The sequence below is a fragment of the Magnolia sinica genome, chromosome 4, assembly GCF_029962835.1.
Source record: "Magnolia sinica isolate HGM2019 chromosome 4, MsV1, whole genome shotgun sequence".
In the NCBI taxonomy this organism is placed as follows: Eukaryota; Viridiplantae; Streptophyta; class Magnoliopsida; order Magnoliales; family Magnoliaceae; genus Magnolia; species Magnolia sinica.
In genome coordinates this window covers 116,007,328-116,032,744 of record NC_080576.1, presented here as the reverse complement: position 1 = coordinate 116,032,744, position 25,417 = coordinate 116,007,328, and the positions used below count along the sequence as shown (strand labels likewise).

The window sequence follows — 25,417 nt, the reverse complement described above, 5'->3', positions numbered from 1 at the left end:
CCCTTATATAGTTTCTAGGCCATCGATTATAGGGTAATGTCTTCCAGTTTTTTAGAGAAAACTTTACTCCCAGCCTAAGTTCATTATCTTTTTGTTTTCTCTTCCATTCAATAATTTTTATCGCTTCTTGCAACTCTAGAATTTTGAGAGTTTGTCATTCCAAAATAGTTTAATGAGTGAAGATATTAGATAGCTGAAGATTAAAGAGTGAGCGTGTGTCTAACATATTCAGCACCAACTTGGGTGCCTGTATTTATTACATTATTCAAGCAAATTCCATTTGCATGTGGGCTTCATTCCCAACACTCCTTTGCTTGCTTGCCCTTTGGGTGTGCATGTGTTAGTTGGCTAGGGATGAATGCTGGCTGGGACTATGGCATTCAAGTGTTGTCAATGTGAGCCTCTAGAAACCGGTAAGAGAGGTGGGTTCATACATGGTTCATAGCTGATCTTAAAATTTATGTCAATCTGCCTTTCATTAGTCAACCCCAAATTCATGGGAGAAGGACTAGACGATGATAATGATCCTTGAGCTCCAAACAAGAATCTCTACCAAGAAACTCTATTGAAGTTCCTATTTGCAGCTGAGCTAGAGCAACTAAACTTAATTTGAAATGAGTTTCCCAACACTAAAGTACTTATTTAATGATTATAGTAACAAAAAGAAAAAAAAAAAAAAAAAAAAAGGACAAAACTAACTGATCATATTCACAAATCAAATGAATAACACTCACGGCAGTTAATTTAGCAATGTAGAACTTGCAAGATCTCATAAAACTAGCATTTGCATATATTTGTAAACTGAAGTGCATAATAGAAAATGCATTATCAATGAAAAGAACTAAAAGTGGCATACTGTGGTGGTTGATGGTCGGGCAACACCACATTTTCCACAGTTATAAACAATTCCAAACCCAAAGTTCACATTTCCACACTTACGATAAGTCCAATCTCTATCATTTTTAGCAGCTACATGTCACTACAAGAGAACAGAGCATTGCCGGCGGATTTTTGACGCATTTTTGCCTGTGGCCAACATGTAGTGCCGGCGCGTCATGTGGCTACTGGCAATGGAAGTAAACAAGCTCCGTAAAAAAAACATATGCGCCATTTGGGGTAGCATTTGTGAACTAACTAAAACTGAGGGCAGGCAAAGGTCCCAGAAGTTTTTTTTTTAAAATAAAATTTTTTTAAAAAAAAATTTAAAAAAAAAAAAAAACCCTAGCTAGTCTCCTCTCTCTCTCTCTCTCTCTCTCTCTCTCTCTCTCTCTCTCTCTCTGCACAAAGCAATGACAATAGATGGCGATCGTCTGATTTGATTTGGCTGCCAAAATCTTGTGACTCACCAGGTATGAAAAATCTAAGGTTTTCGTTTCCTTTTAGCTCTTTTTCAGATTTCACCCTTTCATTGAGTGAGTATGGAATCTCGATTTATGGTTTTAAAGCTCTCCTATTCTCTTCCTTTCGATTGAAACAGGAAAATGGGTTGGCTTTGTTTCGTGATTTTGGAACTAGGGCATCCTAGTAATTCACGTTTTGGACTGAGTCGAGATTTGTAGGGTTATGCTTTGTCTATGCGATTTGGGTAATAATCCCCTTTTTCTATCCAATATTTCTTTGTAGTACTTTCTGGCTGCTACAGGATGATCCCATTCGTGTTACTGTTCAACGTGATGGTAAGACTCTTATTATAGATCCATGGGTTGAGGATGCGGATTGAACCAGGAGTACTTAAACCTCATTTGATATTTCTGTATTTGATACAAAAATGCCATTTAGCTGCATCTCTAGATCGAAGTATTGTACATAGGCAGCAACCTTCAAGGGGTTTTTTTTTTTTTTTTTAAACCTCATTTTCCCTGCAACATTAGTGAAGAAAGTTGCAGGATTCTTCTTCCTTCTTGCTCCTCCCACTTTGAACTTGTGCTCTATCTCACTCCAAGCTTTTTATACCTTTCGACATTTTGAAATAGTTGCTTTGCCTTTCCAAATCTTCTATCGCTTCTGTTCATGCTTCGAAAAACTATAGATAACAGTGAGGTTTTTTTTGCCTTGATCTGAAACAAAAATAAAATCAAATCAAATTAATCTATCACCCAAAGACAGTAAACAAGAAGACTAAAAAATGGGAAAGAAAGAAAACCCAATTCTCAGAAAATGTAAAAGAAAGAGATTTACAGGTCAGGGAGATGTTTATTCAGATGAGCGTTTATTCAGATGTAAAAGAAAAGAAGACCTACATATATATCTATTTTCCCCTATTTGTGGAAAAAATATTGATGCAAACTGTTTTCCATTTTCAAGCTTTTCAAGGAAATTACAGATATTGGTTTCTTTCAAAACGCTAGACTTTCAAGGTGTTTTTCATTTTCAAGCTTTTGGTGAAAACTATGGTTTCTTACTTTTAATATTTTCATGAAAAACAGAACTCCATGCCAAATAATAGAATTTCTGTTAGAATCTGCAGTTATTTTTTCCAGAGGATTCATGTTAGTTTTCCACATCCATGTTTTAGTTGCGCTCTATTAAAAGTAATGATTTTCATTGACTGATTATATGAAACTCTCGTAGGTGATAGTTTGATTGGTTTCGTTAGAGATATAATTAAATAGCCTATGTTATGTTATCTGTTGTTTCATTTAACTTCTTTTGGTGATCTTAGAACCAGTTCTAAAACCCAGACCCAACTCCTGGGTGTATGATCGGATTGGTTTTGGACTATATCAATCAAAGCAGAAACAATTTGTGAAAGGAAAAAAAAAAAAAAAAAAAAAAGAACTATATCAATCAAAGCTTATGCACAGGACTTGAAAATCAGACAGTTCCACTATGCTAATAATGGAATACTTGTTATTTTTTTCTATTTTTATGATTTTGGATTGATCAGATTTTCAGGCTAAAATGAAACAGAGTTGGGTCTAATCAGATGGACTGGCGGTTGGATCGAACCGCCACCCAAGTCCAATCCATGTTTTAAACCATTGCATAGAATAATCTTAGGATGTCATTTAAACAGTTCAAAAAATAAACAAACAAATAAAATGAAGTACAAAAGGAAAAAAAAAATAAAAAAAATCACCTTGGGCTTCAAATGGAAAGCCAATGTATGGTTCTAGACCCAACATGTCTAATTTTATTGGGTTTAGATATTAGCCCCAAACCAAACTATGAATTAGTTGGTTGGATCCAACTCAATATAAGTTGGATCTGGTTGGGTAAGGATTGTTTTAGGTGAAATCTGGACCAAAGAGGATCTGGATTTGGATCTGGACACAGGTAAGGTCTTGGTTAAGTTTTCCTAATTTTGAATCCCAATTTAATATGGACACAGGAGGCGCTTTTGGATAGTGTGAGCAGCAATTTATGCCTATGTTTTGGATAATATGTACAAACTTTTTTATGTGTAAAAAAAATGCAGGTTTTAATCAAATTTAAACAGTGGCCATCACATATACCGGCACTTCGAAATACCTTTACTAGCACTTCGAAATGCATTTAGCGGCGCTTTTATGACCGCCGGTAAACCCTACATTATAGTGGCATCTAACACAAATGCCGATAAAGGCTGCTGGCTACCAGTAAATCCTTTACCGACGCAGCCTTTACCGGTAAACCCTACATGTATAAAAACGTCTTAAAAGCATTGAATGATAACACGTGCATAGGGAGGTAATGATGTAAGTAACTTTAGAAGTTAAGCAGTATCTAGATTATAATAATCTTTGTCTTTTTTTCTTTTTGATATCACCTCATTTTACTTTGACAAAATCCAAAGTATTCTTGCAAAGCCATCCACCACGACTGACTAAGAAAGCACTGACTTCTGACTATTCTAACAATAATCTATGGACTAACCAGGATGAAAAGTATCAACTGAGCCAAATTAGAAAAAATATTTGACACGCCACACCAGAAATAACAAGCATGCAATACAAATAAAGACTGAGTTGTGGCAATATAATTAGAAAGTGACGGTCAAAGGATGGCCTTAATAATGAATGGTGAAACAAGATGCATTGACTATAATAATCTATCTCTTTTAAACTTTGCTTACTAGTTATCTTGCATTAGGCAATGAAAGGGCCAAATTGACTTGTGGGTTTTGAGTTTCAACTTGAACAGGTTGGGCTTGGGCCCGTATTGGGTTCAAAACGTGAGACCTGAACCCTACCTGATTTTTTTGTGTCCAAAAGATGGGCCTCACCCAAACTCATCCCAGTTTTTCTAGCTCATGTCAGGATGTGATCCCAAAAATGAATCAGATCCAAACAGCAGGTGGGTCAAACCATAAAAAATCATGGGGATTGGGCTCTCAGGGACCATGGAAGTTTTGGATCAAGTTGATATATGTGTCTTCCTGGCATGGAGGGAAACTAGGAATCACCTTGAAGAACAGGTCGGATGGCATAAGAACATCATGGTGGCCCCATTAATGTTTAAATTATACTTATAAATATGTCCCACCTAAGAAGTGAAACATGCCTTAGATTTTTTAAACACCAAATGGAAAGCTTGATCTAGCGCATTGTGCCCTAATGGTACTTATATATGAGATGAAGTCATCTGCCCTTGTGGAGGCTTAGTAAAAAAAAAAATTCTAGGGAACTCCACGGGTGGCAATAGGCTGGGTTTAAGTTGGGCTAGGCTAGGTCTTAGCCTAATAGAAGACCACTACAACAAAATAGAGTATTGCCGGCATTTGGTGAATCCTTTGCCAGCACTAACTAAAACCAGGTGTAACATTGACTTTGTAGACTTTGCAGAAGCCAATTAAATCCCATGGATTTGCAAGAAAACATGAACAGTAGTGACATCAAATATCTGCACGAATGGTGTTGCTTTACTCAATTATGGAAGTGAAAATAGCACTTATTTCTTATTGGTGCCTGATCCCAGATTTAATGGCCAAATTGTAGATATGCATGGAGTTCCCATAATATGTGTGGAAGGTAGGACTAGCACAACCGGTACAATATCAAACCTGTTCAAGTTTAGAACAAGAGGCATTTGAGATTGATAAAGATCTCATGAGGTATTTTCCATAAAAAGTACATCTTCTGCATTGAAGGGAAAAAAATAACTGAGCATTGTTTCCCATTCGGCATGGTCTTGATATTGTGTCTACTTTATTTTTGGGCTCGTACCATAAAATTAGTTGGCAATGAATACAACATCAACTGCCTCACTGGTTCTATGTCCCAGTCGAGTCAAGCCGATCTCCATCCACCCAAGTGGTGTCCGGTGATGTGCGGGGCATTGTGGGCCTCACCATGATGTATGTGTTTTATGTCCACACCGTCCATCTCCATCTGTTATGCCAGCTCAATATTCCAGTTTAGCAAAATGAAAAGGAGAGAGCATGCTTCATCATATGCAAAGACCATCGGCTATAAACATGGTAAGGATACATAACATTATCTTTAAATCAACCACCATTATCTGTAGAGAGAGAACAACATGCCAACAGACCCACCAACTTTATAACATACAACCTGACTTAAGATACATTGAATTGAAAACAGGATGTGTTGCACAATTTCTGGTGCAGCCATTAACTGTTTAGAAAGATTTGTCTGATTTGAATTATGAGATATATGCCTTGACTAGCTCTGTATAGTTGCAAATCAGACCTGTTCTTGGACAGGTAATCTTGCCATCATTTTTCTTGGCCATTTCTTCAAGAGCCTGCCACATGATCACAAGAGACATGTCAGACCAGACAATCATGTCATATTCACATGTGCAACCATTCCAGTCTAAAGTTGAAAACCCTCCAATGTGCTTAAACAGTCCAGACCTTGGTGCTGTAAACATAGCCATTGGGTAATACTAGGGTTGGATTATCGAAATCCATCAGTTCTTTAGTGATGTACCACACAAGCTTTGAATACTGCTGCTTTGAGAATGGCAATGGCAAGGCCAGGTTGCAGAAGCTCTCCTGTGAGAGAGGGTCTTCTTTGGTGCAATCATCTTTGTAACAGAATCTTAGTGTGGTCAAGAAAAAATAGAAGAAAGTATCAGTTGACGACACTAACTTTATTAGGCATATAATCAAGAAACAAGGATAACAGGCAGCTAAGCATTCTGTGGAAGTAGCAGTCAATGACTAATGTGGATACAGAGTCTTGAGAGCCAACAGCCCTGCTTGCAGATAAATATTCAACAAGGGCTCAAGGGTCATGCCATACAGCCTGCAAAACTCCTGCTTGAATTGCCCAACAAGATAATCCCATTGCTTTGGCTCAAATAGAACCTATAAAGCACAAAAACCAAATACATTGAACTCGTCCATCCAATCGTTACTCAACCAAAAACCTGAGATTTAGGAATAATGTCATCCTTAAAATACACCGAAAGTGATTAAAATAATTTCAAAAATACACAAATCCACCCGGTTCTGTAAAAGGCAACTCAATATCCTTCCTTTTTCCAAGTTGCCTCAACAAAATCAAGGCCTTCCTGTTGAAGTCAATCGATTGGAAGTTTGGAACAATGTCCATCCTTTCTTCTTCTTTTCATATAAAGCTGAGACTGGACTCTATTCAAAATCCAATCAAGTTGACTCACCCAGGAAAAAAAAACCTAAGACCAAGGAATAACAGTGTCGTCCTTAAGATGAAACCGAAAGCTTAAAAAACCACATGGATCCACATTCGATGCAATAAAAAACAATTTAAAATCTTTTTTTTTTTCCGAGTTTGACCCAACAAAATCCATGAAGACCTTGCTGATTCTATTAAGAATCCCCCAAGTCAGTTGACTGGGACAATGGTTATGTGTTTCTTTTCTTATTTAGATAAAGCAGCGAATGGACTCAATATTCAAAATCCAGTAGAATTGGCTTCCCCAGGAACTAAGCCATTAGTGAATTTATTAACATAAGATACATTTCCAGTATTGACACAAGCATGGAAATTGGATAACTGAAAATTCAGGTGTACCTTATATGTTGCACATTCGGTATTACTCTTGAAGGCTAGAGTTGCAATCACACGTTGCAATTCTTTCATATGAGTAGCTCCCCATGGTTCAAGGTATTTCCTAGCATATGTAATAGCCCGCAAATTGTTATCAGCTCCAACCAGCTCTATAAACGCCTGGAGCCTTAGTTGAAATTGAAACTTGCTCTGAGATCAGAAAGGTATACAGCATTATGAAAGTTTGTAACAGTAAAAAGAAAAGAGCATTTCTAATAGATATACATATTTAATTCCATAGAAGAAAATAGATATAAATATTTAGATCTATATTGATGGAGGGCATAAACACAAAGCTAGATTTACAGAGGAGTGCTTTAGAATCTAAAGGATTTAAAATTAGTCAAACTAAAACAATGTATATGGAGTGCAATTTTTTAGCAGCAATAGGAGTGGGATAGGGAATTCATTTTCTCAAGATGAGAACTCCTTTTTCGATTAGATTATTAGATGCAGGGTGGGATCCCTCCCCTCTTCTTATTTCGGGCTCCCTTTATGCATCGGGAAACTCCTACGCATCTCTAGGATAAGGTGATGGAGAGGATTGAAAGAAAATTGTCTAAGTGGAACTGCTGGTTCCTCTCCTTGGGAGGGAGGTTAACCCCCATTAAAGCTGCTTTCTCTAATACGCCGCTCTATTCCATGTCTCTATTCAAGTGCCCATCCTCGGTCAGAATAAAATTGGGGAAGCTGAGGGACTTCTCATGAAAGGGCTCAAATGAAGGATACAAATTCCATCTTTTAAAGTGGGAAGATGTTTGCAAGCCTATTAACGAAGGAGGGGCTGGTCTAAGAGACCTTCTCAACATGAATCGTGCTCTTCTTGGAAAATGATTATGGCGTTTTGGCATAGAGGAAGGGAACTTCTGAAGGAAATCATTGCTTCCGAATATAGGCTTCATCCGGGGGTTGGGAGGCTAACGAGTCATCTCTCTACTAGACTTTGAATACTTAGAAGTCGATTATGTTGCTCAAGTCAAAGTTCAAGAAAGGCATTTCCTTCAACATGTGCAATGGATCTAGAGTCAGATTTTGGGAAGACGAGTGGTGCAACAAACTACCCCAATCAAAAATCTATCGCAAAATTTAGCTCGATTAGCACCTTCAACAGATATTAAAGTGGCAAAGTGCTTTTTGGCTAGGGGTTTGGAAGTATGTTGGATTCCTTATAGAAGTGGCCTAACAGATTCAGAAGCGGAAGAGTTTCTGACTCTTTTGGAGAGGCTTCGCTATGTTTCTCCTATAGAGAGTTATAGATGTACCTTTATATGTTTTTTTATGTGTCTCTTTGTATGTGCTTGTTCACACAATGTTTGGTGCTCCTGCAGAGCACTTTATTGTAACTCAAGTATTATAATAAATAGGTGTGGGGGTTGGGAGCCCTAACACTAATGTTTTCTCCAAACCTCTCTCTCTCTCTCTCTCTCTCTCTCTCTCTCTCCCTCTCCCTCTCTCTCATTTCTTCCATCTTCCTCAAATCTCTTCTTATTTACTTGGTATCAGAGTGTAGAGACCTCACGTTGATTGGAGCTACAGGGGCTTGCTGATGTCGACAACCGTACTGCTGACATCAGCAAGTGTACATACTGTACAAACAGTTTTGCATTGGGAAGAACATGATTTAGTAGAGCTTGATTTTAGAGGAATTATGGTGATTTTTGCAGAATTTTTAAACCCGATTTGAAGCATGTTGATGAGGACATCCGACCATTCAGAGTGTACCGGCGGAGGAGGATAGCGACACAGCCTTCTTTGTGGCTAGATCAGTGTTACGTGAGGCATGTGGGGTCCATAGCGCATCCCTAGCCATCGTAGAAGACCTCACGTGCATAGTTTGTGCATCTTTGAAGACCCCACACTGGGAAGATGCATGCGGGCTGTGTATTATGAAGTTTTGGACTGTTGGATTGAGTGTGCACGTCAATCGGACGGTTGGATCGCACGTATCAGGCTATTTACCCACTTTTGATCGTGGTCAGCCTTAATCGTGGACACTTTAGGACTTAGGTGTCTTAGTTTTTATTTCTTACTTTATTAGGATTTAGTATATTTTGCAGTTTTTTTTTTTTTTTTGTTTTATGCATTAAGGGACATATTTTAGATATTATGGGTTTTTTTTAAAAGAAATCTTTCCTCAGAGCGTCCTTTTCTAATAATGAATTTATGATACTATAAAGAAGGAGGGGGGGAGGGGGAGCTCTGTCCATGCTATTGCTTCTCAAAAACTTCAAAGTTTCTCTTCTTTCTTCATGTGATTTGAAGGATTCTCCATGTGATTTAGAGATTGGGATTGGTGAGAGGTCATTCCTATTCGACGGAGTTGCGAGGCTTCCACCTATCTTCCGTATTCTTCATTTTTTTTTCATCAAAGAGGTATTTCTTTCAAGTCCTCATCTTTTCTTCTTCCTCCTTTTACCAAAATTCCTTTATTTCTTCCTCTTTACATCCTCTTGTATAAACCCAACCCTTGAAACCCCAAACCTTGGCTAAAATAACTTGGCCACACATGTGAACCCCTATAGCTGGTTGTACGGCCCACCCATCATCCATTTGATTCCTTCTTGCTTCCACATCAAAACCCCTTTGAATCTCATACCTTAATCCTAACATAAACCCTAGATCCCCAAATATCCAAGTTTCCCCAAATCACCTAAACCCTATATTCCCAATTTCCATAATTGGCCCTAAATTCCAAACTTCCAACCATCCAAATCTCCAATTTCCTTTTATTAAGACCCGATGCCTCAAATCCATTTACCAATTAAGCGACCTAAGCCTTAATTTCACTTTTCCTCAAATCCCATGACCCTAGGTTGCCTAAGCCTTAATTTCACTTCTCTGGAAATCCCATTAACCCTAGGTTGGCTTAAACACTAACTGAGCAAACCCTAAGTAGTATTAGCTTTCCCCTTTTGAAATTAAACTTAGTTGGAATAAGGTTTAGATGTTGATGATTTTGACGAAGAAAAAAATCCCCCCAACGAGCGCGTGCATCGGTGCATATATTTAAAAGATGACTTTATTATGAAGGCCAATAGGCCAAAGAAGCGCAACTTGCATGTACTGAAAAGATGTCTATTTATTTATTATTTTTGAAGGATAGATGACTATTTATTATAATGGCCAAGAGGCTGAAAAAACGCAAATTACATACATGCATGCATGTGTATTGAAAAGATAACTATAAGGCAAGGAGCCCAAAAGATTGCAACCAAAAGGACCCATAAGAGAGACCCTCTCGTTACTCCACCTAAGGAACATCAAAATCAACGCAAGCAAGAAAAACAGAAAAACAAAGATTACAATAACTAAATCAAAGATGAGAGCATGCAACCATAATAACCACCCCCATGAATAGAAAACAAAATACAACCGGCTTCAATTTATCCAAAACAGTAATAGACCCCCAATCGTTAAAGGTTAAGAATCCAACCATCACCGTCTCATCATAAAAATCCTAGAGTTCTTTCCTTTCAAAGCCCCCACATTATTGCATAAGGAACCATCTTCCAAATAATGTTACCATTGGATTTGAAGATTAACCAGACATGCATTGCATGATAACATGGAAAATGGCGCATGTATTGAAAAGATAACTATAAAGCAAGGAGGCCAAAAGAGTGCAACTAAAAGGACCCATAGGAGAGACCCTCTCATTACTCCACCTTAGGAACACCAAAATCAAGGCAAGCAAGAAAAACAGAAAAACAAATATTACAATAGCTAAATAAAAGATGAGAGCATGCAACCATAACAACCACCCCCATGAATAGAAAACAAAATACAACCAGCTACATTTTATCCCAAACAGTAGTAGACCCCCATTCGTTAAAGGATAAGAATCCAACCATCACCGTCTTGTCATAAACCTAGAGTTCTTTCCTTCCGAAGCCCTCATATTATTGCATAAGGAATCACCTTCCAAATAACATTACCATTGGATTGAAGAAACCAGATATGCATTGCACAATAACATGGAAAATGGATCCAGTTAAAAAACGTTTCTAGTAGGGTTTAGGACGAGTCCATGTGATGGACCTAGTCAAAGTTGTGTCGGATCAGTTCTAGTCAGGTCTAGTTAGTTTCAATACTAAAATTATATATTTAATATATCTTGACTATTCTAGCAAAAGAAATTAGGTTTCTAAGGCACCCATGTAAGAGAGCTCATTTACATACTAATGATATTATGCACATGTCAAAGTGAAACATGTGTGTGCAATCTAATCCATCAATTGGGTGGGCCCAACCATGTAAATGCTCTTATTTGTCTTGAACCCAGCTTGAAACCTAGATCCAAAGACCTGATAAATACTTGACGAATACCCAAACCCGACACAACCTGTACCCGACAAGACCTGAACCTTGTTAGCCCAGGTCTAAGTACTATAGTACCCCCATCCACATCCTTTTGAGCCCTCCCCTTGCCCTTCTGGAACCTTCAACATGTACCAACTCAACCAGCATGGTTCTTGATTTCCGTAGCAAAGGACCAGACCATCTTAATCTACTTTTCCTCATCTTATTGCCTATTGGTACTAATCTTAAGTTCCCTTAAAATGCATTCATTTCTAATTGTATCCTTCCTTTTCTTGCCACTAATCCATCTCAACATCCTCATTTCAGCAACCCTTATCCTATGAACATTTTGTTCCTTAACTGCCCAACATTCTGTTCTAAAAAGCATGGCTGGTCTTATAGCTATCCTATAAATAAGAATCTTCTACCAAAAGAGAAGTCTTGGCACTTTCAATAAAAAGTTGTATTCAAGTGTGTATGTCTATCAAGCCTTCTTTATAATATCACATACACTTTCCTGTTGAGAGCTACTTCTATTTCTAATTTGAGTAGAACTTGGACTTAAAAAGTCCCAATAAATAAAGATGCACTTTTTTAAAAAGACTTTTGTTCTAATTAAAGTCCCAATTAAGTAATAATGTTGTGCATGTATACATGCCATATAGACTCCCACATATGCATGCCACTAGGACCATATGCATATAGTTGTATTTTCAGGAGATATGGTACAACCATATGTATCATCTGCTGCAAAAATCTAGTCACGGATGGGGTCAGGTGGAGCCCAACATGGGCCATCTTTTGTACACCATATTGTTCGAGTCTTGTTTGCATCAACTTTCTATTTCAGTGAGCTTAGATCAACTGGGCCAACTATTTATAAAATCAAATTTTGGAGCTTGAACTGCTACGCAGAGACTGGAAAAACTAAACCAATACAGTGAAGTTTCCAGTCAACCAATGAGCTTTTCAAGTTAATCACAACCATCTTTCAATAAATAACCATTTTCATGTCAAACAAGGACTGGAACGATTGCTTGTACATGCTGCTGAAATCTATAGAAGACCAAAAAAGTGGCAAATAATACGAGAATAATCTCAAAGCAAACACTTGTTTAGTATCCCTCGCAGTTAGAGCCCGAAACTCTTGAACTACTGAGGTTAGGTTCCAGCCCACCTTAACTATAGAAAAAGAAAAAGAAAAAAAAAAACTCTTGAACTATTGCTACACTCACTTGACTTCTAATATATATAAAAAAAATTGCAAGATAGCTTATGAACGTTTAAGGGAAGAACAAAATGTTATACCTTGGATTTCTTCAACTTGTCTTGTTCTCTGCACACCAAGCTAGAGCAGGAGCCACTTCCTTGTTTTGAAGAGCATCAATGACCTTTTTTGCATCAAGGAAGACCTCAACATCCACAAGATCCTGTCTCCGAAAGATCTAAGCTGTCAATATGTATAATAGATGATGCACAACAAGAGCAAGGAAAATTATTAAACGAGAGAAAATATCAAGCTTATTACTTTGCAATTTATTCACACACAATAACAAAAACAGTAATAGTCTATTATATTGCGCCTGTGGGAGTTCTCTCATTGCCGGTCCCCAGACCAGATAAAGGAGGGTTGCAACGGATTGGCAGCCAGTGTCAAACTTATGACATAACTATCATCATGAATACACACAATATGACATTCCAAACTCATGCTAGGACATTCCCTGTAAGTTATGCACTGCATCAAAATCCATGTGCAGTGAGAAATGGGCAAGAGGGGTAGGGCACTCCCCACAAGCAATGCACCGCAACAATGCACGCTGAGAGAAATAGGCAATGGCTCCCATGCCATTCTGGTCACACAGAGATAAAGAAGCTAGTATATGAGAATGGGATTCATCACACCACATGTAATATAGGAACATTGACAGGTACGAGTATGGGGCTATTACATACGATGAAATGAAGGAGAGTTAACATAGCTTGTGTTCAAAGGCCAAGTCGAAAGGGGCCAAAACTAGAGAAGTTGATGGATAAAAACTTTGGTATATGGGAAAGGACAATAATAGAAATGAGATGGGGTCAGGAATAGTGGTAGATAAAGTTATAAATGTTAGGAGAGTAAGTGATAGGATTTTATTGACAAAATGTGTTAGAAGAGAAGATCATCAATGTTATTAGTGCACAGGCACCACAAGTAGGGTTAGAGGATATAATCAACAGACAATTATAGGAGGATATAGATAGATAGGATATTTGTAGGAGGGGACTTAAATGACCGTGTAGGAAAAGCAAGTAGAGGATATGATATTGTACATGGAGAATATGGTCTTGGGAGAAGAAACGAGATGGCAAATGCTATCGTTGATTTCGTTATGGCATACAATCTAGATCTAGCAAACACATACTTTAAAAAGAGTGATGATCACTTAATAACTTTCATAAATAGATCATATACGAGCCAAATAGATTTTTTTCTGCTATGTAAGACCAAATAAAAAATAAAAAAATCAATATGTATGTAAGAATTGCAGGTTATACCATCGAAAAATCATGTCTTTGAACAAATTATAGCATGAATGATGCCCTCAGCCTATTCCAGGGGGACCAAGGAGATCTGCATCAAGAAATCACTCATGTGCCATAGAACTTTGTCTTCCTCTTCAACATTGCAATCCATTGCAATCATTCACCCATGTCCTTCTTCAAATCTCTGAGTTTGATAGAAGCCACCAGACACCACTGGATGGAGCTCCAAGTGTTCTTAAGCACCTTGGGGTTTATACACACCTCTAGACTCCCATTGCATGAGTTCCTCCACACCCATCTAACCTGTGGGAAGTTAGGGGCATCGTCGTTCTCATTGACCCTAGTAGCCACTTCTCCACCATACGAGCTCCCAATCACTGCATCTCAAAATGATTTTCCCCTTCCTTATCTCTCATTATCTGTCTTTTTTAAGGTAGGTCGAGTGTCTTCTTTCTTGGATTTTCTTTCTCTTCCTTTCGCATGCTTCTCTTGGCTCAACAAATTCACTACTTCTGGCCCATATTTCACTTGCTTCACCCATTGTTGTCATGTGCGACTGCATATGCGATCATGGCATATGCGATCTGGCACATATGTGATCACATATGTGGCATATGCAAAAATATGTGATCGCATACGCGATGTATGCGATTGCATACAACATATGCGATCGCATATTGGCCAACGGTTGACACATTATTTTATTTTATTTCATTTTTTTGTAATAAAAATTTAAAAAAATAATAACTTTTTGTCTATAAGAAGGCTTCCAAACCTCCCCCATTTGCAATATTCTCACTCCAAAACTCCTTTACTCTATTCTTCTCTTACATTTCTTAATTCCAAGTGCTCTCTCTCTCTCTCTCTCTCTCTCTCTCTCTCTCTCTCTCTCTCTCTCCCCTACATTCCCTCTCTTGGAAGTTGGAAGATCAAGATTCAAGCACTTGTTATTTAATCCATTGTTTAATTGATTTTATTTCTCTCAAATATATTTTAAATATGTAAAATTAGTTATTTATTAACTTAGGAAAGTTACCCTTAATTTCTTCTTTTTTTAACAATTTTTTTAATATTTTTCAATTTTTTAAAAATTTTCAAAACAAAAAATATGTGGACGCATATGCGATTGTGCAATCGCATATGCGCATACGCATATGCAATCACACATGATCACATATGCGATTCGACAACAATCGCTTCACCTATAATTTTTCTCCCCCAAAACAAGTTCCATTCATGGCTACAATTGCTCCTTTCATCTCTTCTATTTCCCCATCCGAACGAAGGCAAATCCTATGATTACCACCAATCCCCATCTAGGAATAAACAATCTATTTCATCTCTCCAAACTTCCCGAAAACTCTCCTGAAATGAAGTTCGGACCACTCTTCATAAAAGTTAGCCATGAACATCATCGGTAGCTCCTGTAAACCTTGAAATACTTCACCTGAGGTTCACCCTACCTTACCTTTCCCTTTTTGGTCTACAAGAATCCATACGCCATCCTTAAACTCAACACCGCCTTCTTCTCCCAAAGATGTACCCGCCTCTATGCCATTTTTCCCACAGTCAAGGACCCCCTTTTCCTAGTCATTATCAATTTCTTTCCCTCTACGTCTTCTCCTAGCATTTCGAGGAGCGTTGCACTATTTCCTAGCAAAGTTTGTTATTTTGAGGAATTTTAATAACAATACGAGTGAAAACTTGGAATAGTTAAGACTATTGGCAAGGAAGTTCCCAAAATGACCATTTTTGATATCTTGGGTCGATAATTCATGAGTGTAAAGACAGACACTAGGAAGAATCCATTAATAATTTATGTTCTTGTTAACTTTCTTGAATGTAGAATCACATTAGAAAAGCGACATTTGATTTTGTAGACTGATTTATTTTTATTTTTAAAAAAAAGATATTTTGATTTCTAACCATCATCTCACAATACATACAAGTCAACATGATCATAACCATCCATAAAAACATTCCAGATAAGTCATACATTGATTTGGTGATTCGACTAGTTAAGAAGCAAGAAATCATTAAAAGAAGAAAAAGAAGAAGAAGAAGCTCTACAATTTAACATTAAAGAGAATATATATCATTTAATCTCTTATAAAGAACAAAATAAAATAATTTACCTTTTCTAAATGATTTTCTTTTTTTTTTTTTCAAAATGTTTCTTGTAAATGATTCTTAAAGCCCCCACCAATTTAAAAACATAAAATGAAATCCAAATGAAGCTCAAAATAAAAGAGAACAAGTATGATTTGAATCATAAATCGTAACATTCAAATCATAAAATCGTAGGACTCATATAAAAAGGGATTCAAAGGTGGGATTCAAATCGATTCGCTTAAAATTCGACTAAAATTGCAAATCATAAATCGTAGGATTTTGACATACTGCCAACAGGTAATAAGATAAGGGAAAGTAGACTTGGATGGTTTAGTCATGTGCAACAAAGACCAAGTACCGCACCAATTAGGGGTGAGTTGGTCCAAGTTGAAGGCTCTGAAAGGGTAGAGGGGAGACCTAAAAGGATGTGGGTAGAGGCAGTAAGAAAAGACTTGGTGACCTATGGTCTAACAAAAGGCAGGGCCCTTGACAGAGTGGAGTGGCGGAAAGGATTCATGTAGTGACCCCAATCAGTATATGGCTTTGATGACAACGACGACAATGACGATGAAGATGATGATGAATAAATGAAGTTCAAACGGCAACTAGATGTCAGCATAAGAAAATGGAGAATAGAAATTAGGAGTCATAGTTTCTAAATCCGCATTCGCTGAATCATGAAGATATATATATAGGAAGCCCACTAGAGTCAACAATTGTAGAAATATACATAGGAAACCTACTAGAGTCAACAATTGTGGAAATATACATAGGAAACCTACTAGAGTCAACAATTGTAGAATATGCATCAACTAAGCTGCAGCTATAACAAATTTTTCACCTACGAGACAGAAACGGTATTTAAGAAAAGTACATCAAAAAGGAAGTAAGGCAGAGCCAATAACAAATGATCCTCTAGCCACTCCCTCTTTCGAAAGATTATTGGTCACCTCATTGCGTCCCTCACCACATTGGAGTACATTTTCCAAATTAGCAACATCATTCTACCCCTAAAATACTGGGCTTCCACAATCACTTGGCAGAAGTTGCATCCAATGATCCAACTGAATAACATTGTGATATGCCCCTTCAATGACCACGCCCCAAGAAAAAGCGGAGCTAAAAATATGCTCTAAAATTTTGATTGTGCCTACTTTAGACACAATCTAAATTAAGCCATCCGTATAGAAAAGTGACAACTGGGAAACTGCCAAGTCCTGAATTATCCTTTTGTTCCTTAAAAGATGACAAAATTCTAATGGGTGCTAAAAAAAGCTTGCGTGAACTTTGAAAAAGGAAAGATAATGATTTTTTTTATTTTTTTAAAGAACACAACATGAGTGCAACTTAGGAAGTTAAGAGAAAGGAAACCAACATCAAACCAGAGGTAAAAGGAATAGATGAGAAAGGATCATCTATCTATAAATAACAAGATTCAGCTCTCCGACTGCCCACAACAAGATCACTACAAACCCGGGCGATAAGCCACTTAACCACTTCTCCTCTTCACCCTGCTGCTTGGAACACATCCTCTACCTGATTTACTTTGCTACAGAATGTCCTATTGTCATGCCCTTTCTTTCAAGTGCAAGAAAACATGGCAAGCCTCCGTAGGTATCCTTTTAAGACAAAACTCCCTCATTCCAATCACAATCTCCTCATTAAATAGTTTTTCCTCTCTAATCACCTCCCTCTAAATACCCAATGCTCAATATTGAGATGATTCCTTACTATACCATCCACTTCAATGGACCTCATACTTGCACGCCAACAGCCTAAACACAACCTCCAAACACCCAAGTCCATATTGTTTTAATCCTTCAGTAAAAGTTGAATAGAAGCCCACAGAACATGTATGGTTCAAATATGAGCTTCAATTTGATATCTCAAGCATGGGTTAAATAAATAATACTTTGAAGGCAACCATGAAAATGTAGAATCCTCCAATGCACACTCAAGCGCGTGAATAGTGCAGGAAAAGTTTCTCCCCTAATTTGTAAACATTGTCCTAACGTATCATGTTGCTGTCTGAATTTATTGCAATATGTTCTTGATACAATAAAATAACTTTGAATAATATTGACCCTGGAAGATTATTGAATTCCTTTAAAGTTATAACCAATAATACATTCTCATATGATGTGCTTGTATTAGAATCTATCGACAGTACGACCCAATACAAACGGTACTTTTTGATAGATAGACATATGGCATAAGGATGCTCGTATCATCTCACTAGATGAACTTATTAGGACACACTCTCAATGCATTGGACCTCCTTTCTTGTAACTTTAATCAGATTTTGAATAAAACATATATAGACACAAACCTAGAAAAGGAACTGGAAAGAAAATTACTTGTATATTGCTGCTTTCTGCAAGCTTCATAGCAGTGTCATAGTATGACAAACACAACATATAGTCCACAAGAAATCGCTTAACACGTGTATTGTTCCAATTGAACTGATTTCCAGCCTCCATCGCATCAAGGTGATCGAGGCGAGCACAGCATCTCTGGCCTTGCAAGTGTTCGGCCCTAGTGCCCTCTTCCAGCTGATCAATCAAAGAAAACAATGATATATATATATAATCATAATAAATAGCGACCTATTCGCAATTGATAAGGAAAGATGGTGAGTGGGTGAAAGAAAGGGGAATTGGAGAGATACCTTCCTATTGATCAATCAAAGAAAACAATGAGATTTTTAAAAAAATAAAAATAAAAATAAAAAAATCATAATAAATAGCAACCTATTCTCAATTGAAAATGAAAGGTGGTGAGTGGGTGAAAGAAAGTGGAATTAGAGAGATACCTTGTGAGACCCGACCTTAGTTCACATGTGTGCATGTGTGTGTGTGAGTATGCATCTCGTTCATTTTTGGTCCCGCGGTCCTACCGGTCAAATTCCGGTGACCCGCAACCCTCGGATTGTGTTTGCGGTCATCCTTGAGTCCGGTCATGTAAACCTGACTCGGATCGACCCTAGACCTATGCCATCTCGTTCGTATCGTCATTGCGGTTCCAACGACGAATCTTGTACGTTCATCCGACTTATAGATTAAAAGTTATGAGCATTTCATCATGTGACCCACTTTTTGTACAAAAGCATATGGACCACTCCCATGGCACAAGTTCCCATGCACACCACCCACACATACTACAAATTTTATGGAACAAACACCACTCATTCTAGACACTACCCAAACCTATAAGTCTACAACTTTGTTTATATCACCCTACCTGCCATGATGAGTTTTCCTACCCAAGGCAAGAGAGCTTATGATTACCCCTCTACAACTCTTCCTCCATCTCTCTCCTCCTTCATTTCTCTCATTTCTCTCTCTTGCAAGGTGGGACGTCCACCATCTTCCCCATTTTCCAGCAATTTCTCCCTCTTCTCTCTCTTAATCCCACCTTCTAATCCTCATAACCACCATTAGAGGTCTTCCCTTGAAGCTTTGGAGTGAGTCAATGAAGAATGAAGGAGTGATCTTAAGGTGGGTGCTTCTACAATTGCTGATCTCCTTCCTCTCTCTTATTTCTTTTGTTTCTTCATGCTTGGGATATGTGGGACCCACCAATCCATGGTGGGGGGCCCCATCTAACCCTTCGGATGAGGCCATTGGCCATCCTTCATGCATGTGTCACTCCATGATGGGGCCATTCTCCATGGACCCCATCATGATGCATTTCATAATATCAACCCTTCTATGGTCATCTAGACCTTTGTTTTATGGTGGGGATGGCATCCCCACCTCAGATTTTTATCATGAAGGTCCATGCATGCATGATCTATAATATGAGTATTGTATGGTTGATTCTCTATTTGTGCATAGGGGATTTATAGTGGCGAAATTCCTCTTGAATGGCCGATCTCTTTCTCTTATTCTCCTTCTCCCTCTTTTTTTTCTCTCTACTGTTGCTGATCATGGTGGCCCACCTGATGTGCAAGGCACATCCAACTGTCCGCACTTGATGGGACGCCCCTATGTCCCATTTGTTGGACATGTGGAGACCCATCTTGCTATCCACTTGTACATGCAAGGTCCGGATCAGTTGGGAGCATGTTCCGGATGTGTGTGGCCCATCTAGGTGGCCCCACCTTGATGTATATGAGGATTTTTCTTGCTGGACTTCTATTTATGGGCTGCCCTAGGCAGCAATATACCTTGTTGTGCATAAATTGTATGAGTTAAATAAAATACTTTTACTATCCCAAAAATTATAAAATTTTTCAGAGAGGTGTCTCACCCATGGTAAGACCTACCTGTAAATTTTCAAGGCCAATGGATCCCATTTGGGCATCCAAAAGGGTGGGCTAATATAGTGGACTGCCAAAATTTTTGCTATGCAGTCCAGTAGCATAGTCCCATAAAAATAAATTTTTAAAAATATTTTCTAAGACGGTGGGCCATATTTCTGGGTCCTACCTTGTTTCAGGCTTGATGAGGGACTTTGGGTCCAAATTTTAGGAATTTTGGAGGCCTAGAACCCACCCATTTGGATGGCCCAAATTCAGGACAACATATTTCTAGCAACATTTTACCCTGGACAGATTGTAATTCTAAAATTTATTAAAATACTTTTAAGTATCCAAAAATTATGAAAATTTACAGAGAAGTGGGCCACCCATGGTGAGACTCACCTACAAATTTTTGGGGCCAATGGACCCCTGTGTACACTGTGGCAAGGGCCGGACTGGCCCACCACGTTGGGACGTCCAAGATGATCAGAATTTTTGGGCAGATTATTTTCCGTAAATAAATTAAAATACTTCTGAGTATTCAAAAATTATGAAATTTTGTGGAGGTATGGCCCACCCATAGAAGTATCATTGGGGCCTTTTACTTCCCACGGTACAGCCTGGAGTGGCCCACCAGGCAGGGACGTCCAAGCCGGGGCATCCAGCCTTGGCTAGCCGTCCAGCCTGCTTTGTGGGCCCACCTAGATGTGTTGTATATCCCATCATCCATCCATGTGGGGTCCTTAGGAGACTTGATCATTTTTCCCTTCGGTGGTTTCCAATTGGGGCCCATTTGGATGAGATTTAGGCTAAATACCCAGGCCCATAGGGCTGCGTACACATGAGGCATACCTATCTTGGGCTGCTGCTGGGCCCAACGGCACAACCCACTTGATATATGAGTTGTATATCCCCCTCTCATCTGGTGGGACCCACTGTTATGTATGTGGGCCATCAGAAATTTCATATACTATCAAATAATTTTTGTTATTGGATTCCAACCAACCTAGAAAATGGGTGGGCTGGAATTTGGCAATGAGCCCAATAATCGTTGCCTATAAATGTTTGTTTTGGGGCAGTATGGCCCACTAGATTTGAGGAAAATTTAAATCAGTTATCTTATCATTTTTTTATAGTATTATTGAGTATAATTAGGGCCCACATGAGGCCCACCCAAGTTGAGTTTTAATGGAATGTTGCATGTGATTGAAAGACTAGTTCCTTAGGCCTTGTGGACTAAATCCTTTTAAATAGGCCCATTAATCTTGGGCCTATACTCTCCTATCTATTGTGATGGATTTAAGGGCTATAATATGCAAGTAGTTGGGCCCTTGGCTTCCCACTAAGTTGACCCTGTACTTGGGCCAAAAAGTGGGGCCCAACTCACCTGTGTAAAATATGAAATTTGCCCATGAGGATAAACTACTAGGTTACCCATGAAGCCCACCACAATAAATGGATTTATGACCTTTATGGTTGGGCTCAAACCTTACTTGAGGGCCCACCATATTGCCTATGAGTTGGGCTTTATGTATAGCCCATTAGGCTGCGCATTACTTGGGCCTTAGACCTTACTTTATTTGCATAGCGGGATACCTTTTGGGACCCAGTTGAGGTTAGATGTCCTCCTGGGTGATCCTAAGATAGGCCCATGGGTTTCTCTATGAATGGTTAAAGGCTCACCATAGACCTTGGGCCATTTATTTGTGGCTAAATTGGATGCATGTGGAGCCTACCTCAACATATGTTGGTCCAGGCCATTCAAGCTTTGGATCGCCCGATCATGGAAGCACTTTCTGCCTTGGGTTGCTACTGAACTCATAATCCAGTAACAGGTCCACTTGATCTTTTCATGATATATACACACTCTCCATCTGGTGGGGTCCCCTAGTGAGTATAGTTGGCCTTCATGAGATTATTTCCACATAGTTAACAAATTTCTGAACCTTAGCAAGTCCAGGAAGTCAAACAGGCCAAAAGTTTATCAAAGGGCCTTAGATGTACAATTTTATGGTTAAAACTTTATTTGACTGTGGGGCTCACCATATTGAGAACTTGTGTACGTGTTACATGCTTATGTTTTCTTATAATCTTTGGGCTTAACCAGTGCATTCTTTTGGGTCACCTTTAGTGATCACATGAGGACCCCATCTTAGATCAGATTTTTGGGGCATCCCATGGGCCCAGAGTGGGTTAGGACGTCTCAGCTTGGCCCAATCATATATTGGGCCGACTTCCATCATTTTGATGGACTTGTGGGCTGAGATAAGGATAGTATTGGGCCCTTGGTTGCCCACTTAAATTGCTAGTTATAAGGCTGATGTACTTTGGCCCATTTCATCCAAACTTAAACTTATTTTTTGGGCCGTATATTGTGTACGCGGGCTGCCCACCAAGTCCAACTTAATGCATGGATTTTATGGCCATTGGGAATTGAGCCTTGGGCCTTAATTCCCCTCTTGGAGACCATGTTGTTAAAAGTGGTATTATATCTTTTTATGACCTATTATGAGGCATATATGTATGTGGTTACCTTTATTTTTATCTTAAATGTCGACCTTTGGCCTTCTATCCATATAGTTCATGGTTAATATGCCTTTTTGGGGAATGGCGGTTAAATGTCCTCATTATGGTCCCCTTTAGACCCGGTTGTATTTAAGAGTGATTGGATAATCATCTTAGACTCTTGCTAGGCTCATTTTTATATTTCTTAGACCCGTAGCTTGTATACTTAGCCTCGTGGGCTACCCCAGGTAAATGGGCCCCCGCTAGAAGTTGGATTCCTTAAGGATATTGTCTAAGTACCTAGTCTTGGTTCCTTCTTGGATAGGAGAAATGTAATATACATTGTATATCGCCATATAGTGTGATTAAATTCACCCACATGACCCATGTATATCATCGTATGCTTGGTTGACACTGTGTGTGTGTGGTTATATTGTGCCATTGAGCATTGCATGTTACCTTCTCCGAGGGACGTAGTATTCCTTCTTGAGCACGTTGGATGCTTGGAATTGATGTATGGTTGATTGTGTGATGCATGCATCTGGCATTACATAACATATGAGCATTATCGTCCTTGCTTCATCAAGGCTGTAGCCTCCATAGATACATCGTCGATGGCTATGTTTGGACACCAAAAATGTTACCTGAGCATACCGGGTGCATAGGATGCTCATGGGTGAAATTTTCAAAACTTTTATGATACCAAGGATCTGCTCCAACGCCGTGACCGGGTGAAATATATGAGCGCACGAGGGCCTTATACCATTAGGCCGCAACTCCCACAGTTGTTTAGTCGGTTGGATAGGGGGTGTGGCCTTACTCGCCTGATGTAAGGAGGCATTGCTAGGCTGAGTCTGACCAGCTCGTAAATAGGTCCGCTACCGTCAGGCTTTGCTAGTGATTGGCTGTCCACAGGTGGATAGTGAGGTCTCTTATGCTCATTTGACTGTGCGGGGTCTGTAGAGCGGCAGTCATCTAGCAGTGTAATGGACCCCGGTGATTTCCTTATGATGGAAATGTACTTGATATATGGATTGGATATGAGCACTGACATTACTTCATATTGCATTTGCATCAGCTGTGTAAGTCTCGTATTGCATAGTATTCATGTTAAGCCTTGGCATGGTGCCCAGTACTCATTGTATTACAGTACTCATTGCATTACAGTACTCATTGCATTATATAGCCTTGGTATGACTTCCTACATTATTGTACTACCTTGGTATAGCTTCTTACGTTCATGACAGCCCTGTTAAGGTTGACCCCAGTATTGTAGACCTTCCCTTCCTTTTTTTATCATCTTATGTATGTCCTTTTGGACCTTATGGATACTTCTAAAAGTTCAAATTCATAGTAGATTTTGTGATGTGTGCCTTTGTTATTCTCAGATATACTTACTATGATCTTGGGTATGCTCATATTGGTAATGATTATACTAACATGAAAATCCTCCTTACAGGATCCCAGGATCGGAACCTGCTTCAGGAGCCGAGAATGGGGCACTACGGAGGCTGTTGCAGCCAGAACCAGCTATCAAGTTCCTTGTGAACCTGGTTACCGAGTCTGGGGCATGACATACCTTCCTCTTGAGGCCCTGTAGCTTGGAGACTAGGCAAGTAAGGTGATGCATGGCCTCTTCTTTAGACATGTCATGATCAGTGGCTGCAGCCTCGGCAATGCTGGAGATGACAGCACTCATCTCCTTGTCGAGGATCCTGTGATTGACACGCATTGTTTTCTTGAGATGCTCCAAGGGGACCCTCAAGAACTAGTGCTCCAACTTCAGAGACTCAGCCATGTGGGTCAACTTGGACAACGGGACGAAATCGCCGTTGGGCAGAGATTCCATTTCCATGGGGCAGACACCCAAGAGTAGTAGAGGATTGGAATGTGAAAATGGAGAGAAGAAGGAGAAGCTTCAAGAAAACCAGACCCCAACAACACTATCCATACATAACCAATTTTTATTTTATTTTATTTTCAGTTGGAATGCCAATTACGATTTACGATAGATAGAGATGGGGAGAAGTGGAATGAAAAATAAATGAAAGAAAGTTGAGCTCTTTCTGTTGTTGTCTTGTTGGAAAGGGACATGACGGTCCGCAAAAACGAGTTACTTGGTAGTTTAGTTTAGCGGACTGTGATGGCTGCTTGATACACACCGTCACAAATTCCCCGCGTGCCATAAATCGAATGGTAGGCCTACTAAAATTGTTGGCACTCGGTTGTGTTATACGTGGGCATGCCAGAATCGATACAGCTGTTGACCCCAACCTTTGAAATAAGTAGAAACGTCTAACATCAGTCGCCTACTCAATTACTTGAAAATTTTTATAATTATTAAGGGATAATAAGAGGGTGGAATTTTGCTTATGAAAGTGGGTTGTGCATTGCCTTTCACAATCAATGACTTTGTTTAGTAAACTAATTCAAAAAAAAAAAAAAAAACTCGTAATTAACCACTAAGAGCAGCTACAAGAACGCGTCTCTTGAAAGAACCGCTTGATATTGGATAATGATCAAGTCCGGCATATGAGTGTAGACATGTATTACAACTTGAACTATCATTAAGAATTATCACTGCTGGATTATCGCTACTCTTAGAATAAACTAAGATAAAAGATATATTTATTTTGGTTTGATTGTATGTTAGATTTGGTTGTTTTTTCTTTCTAATCTTCTGCTGCAGATATTCCTCTTACATTTTTCTTCTTCAATTCAAGGGTTATGGCAACTGAAAAGTCACCATGTA

General features: G+C 38.9%; 1 pseudogene; it reads right to left on the bottom strand.

Moving 5' to 3' along the window:
- Positions 1-5,364: 5,364 nt before the first annotated feature.
- Positions 5,365-24,793, bottom strand: LOC131244017 (protein MAEA homolog; annotated as a pseudogene).
- Positions 24,794-25,417: the final 624 nt, after the last annotated feature.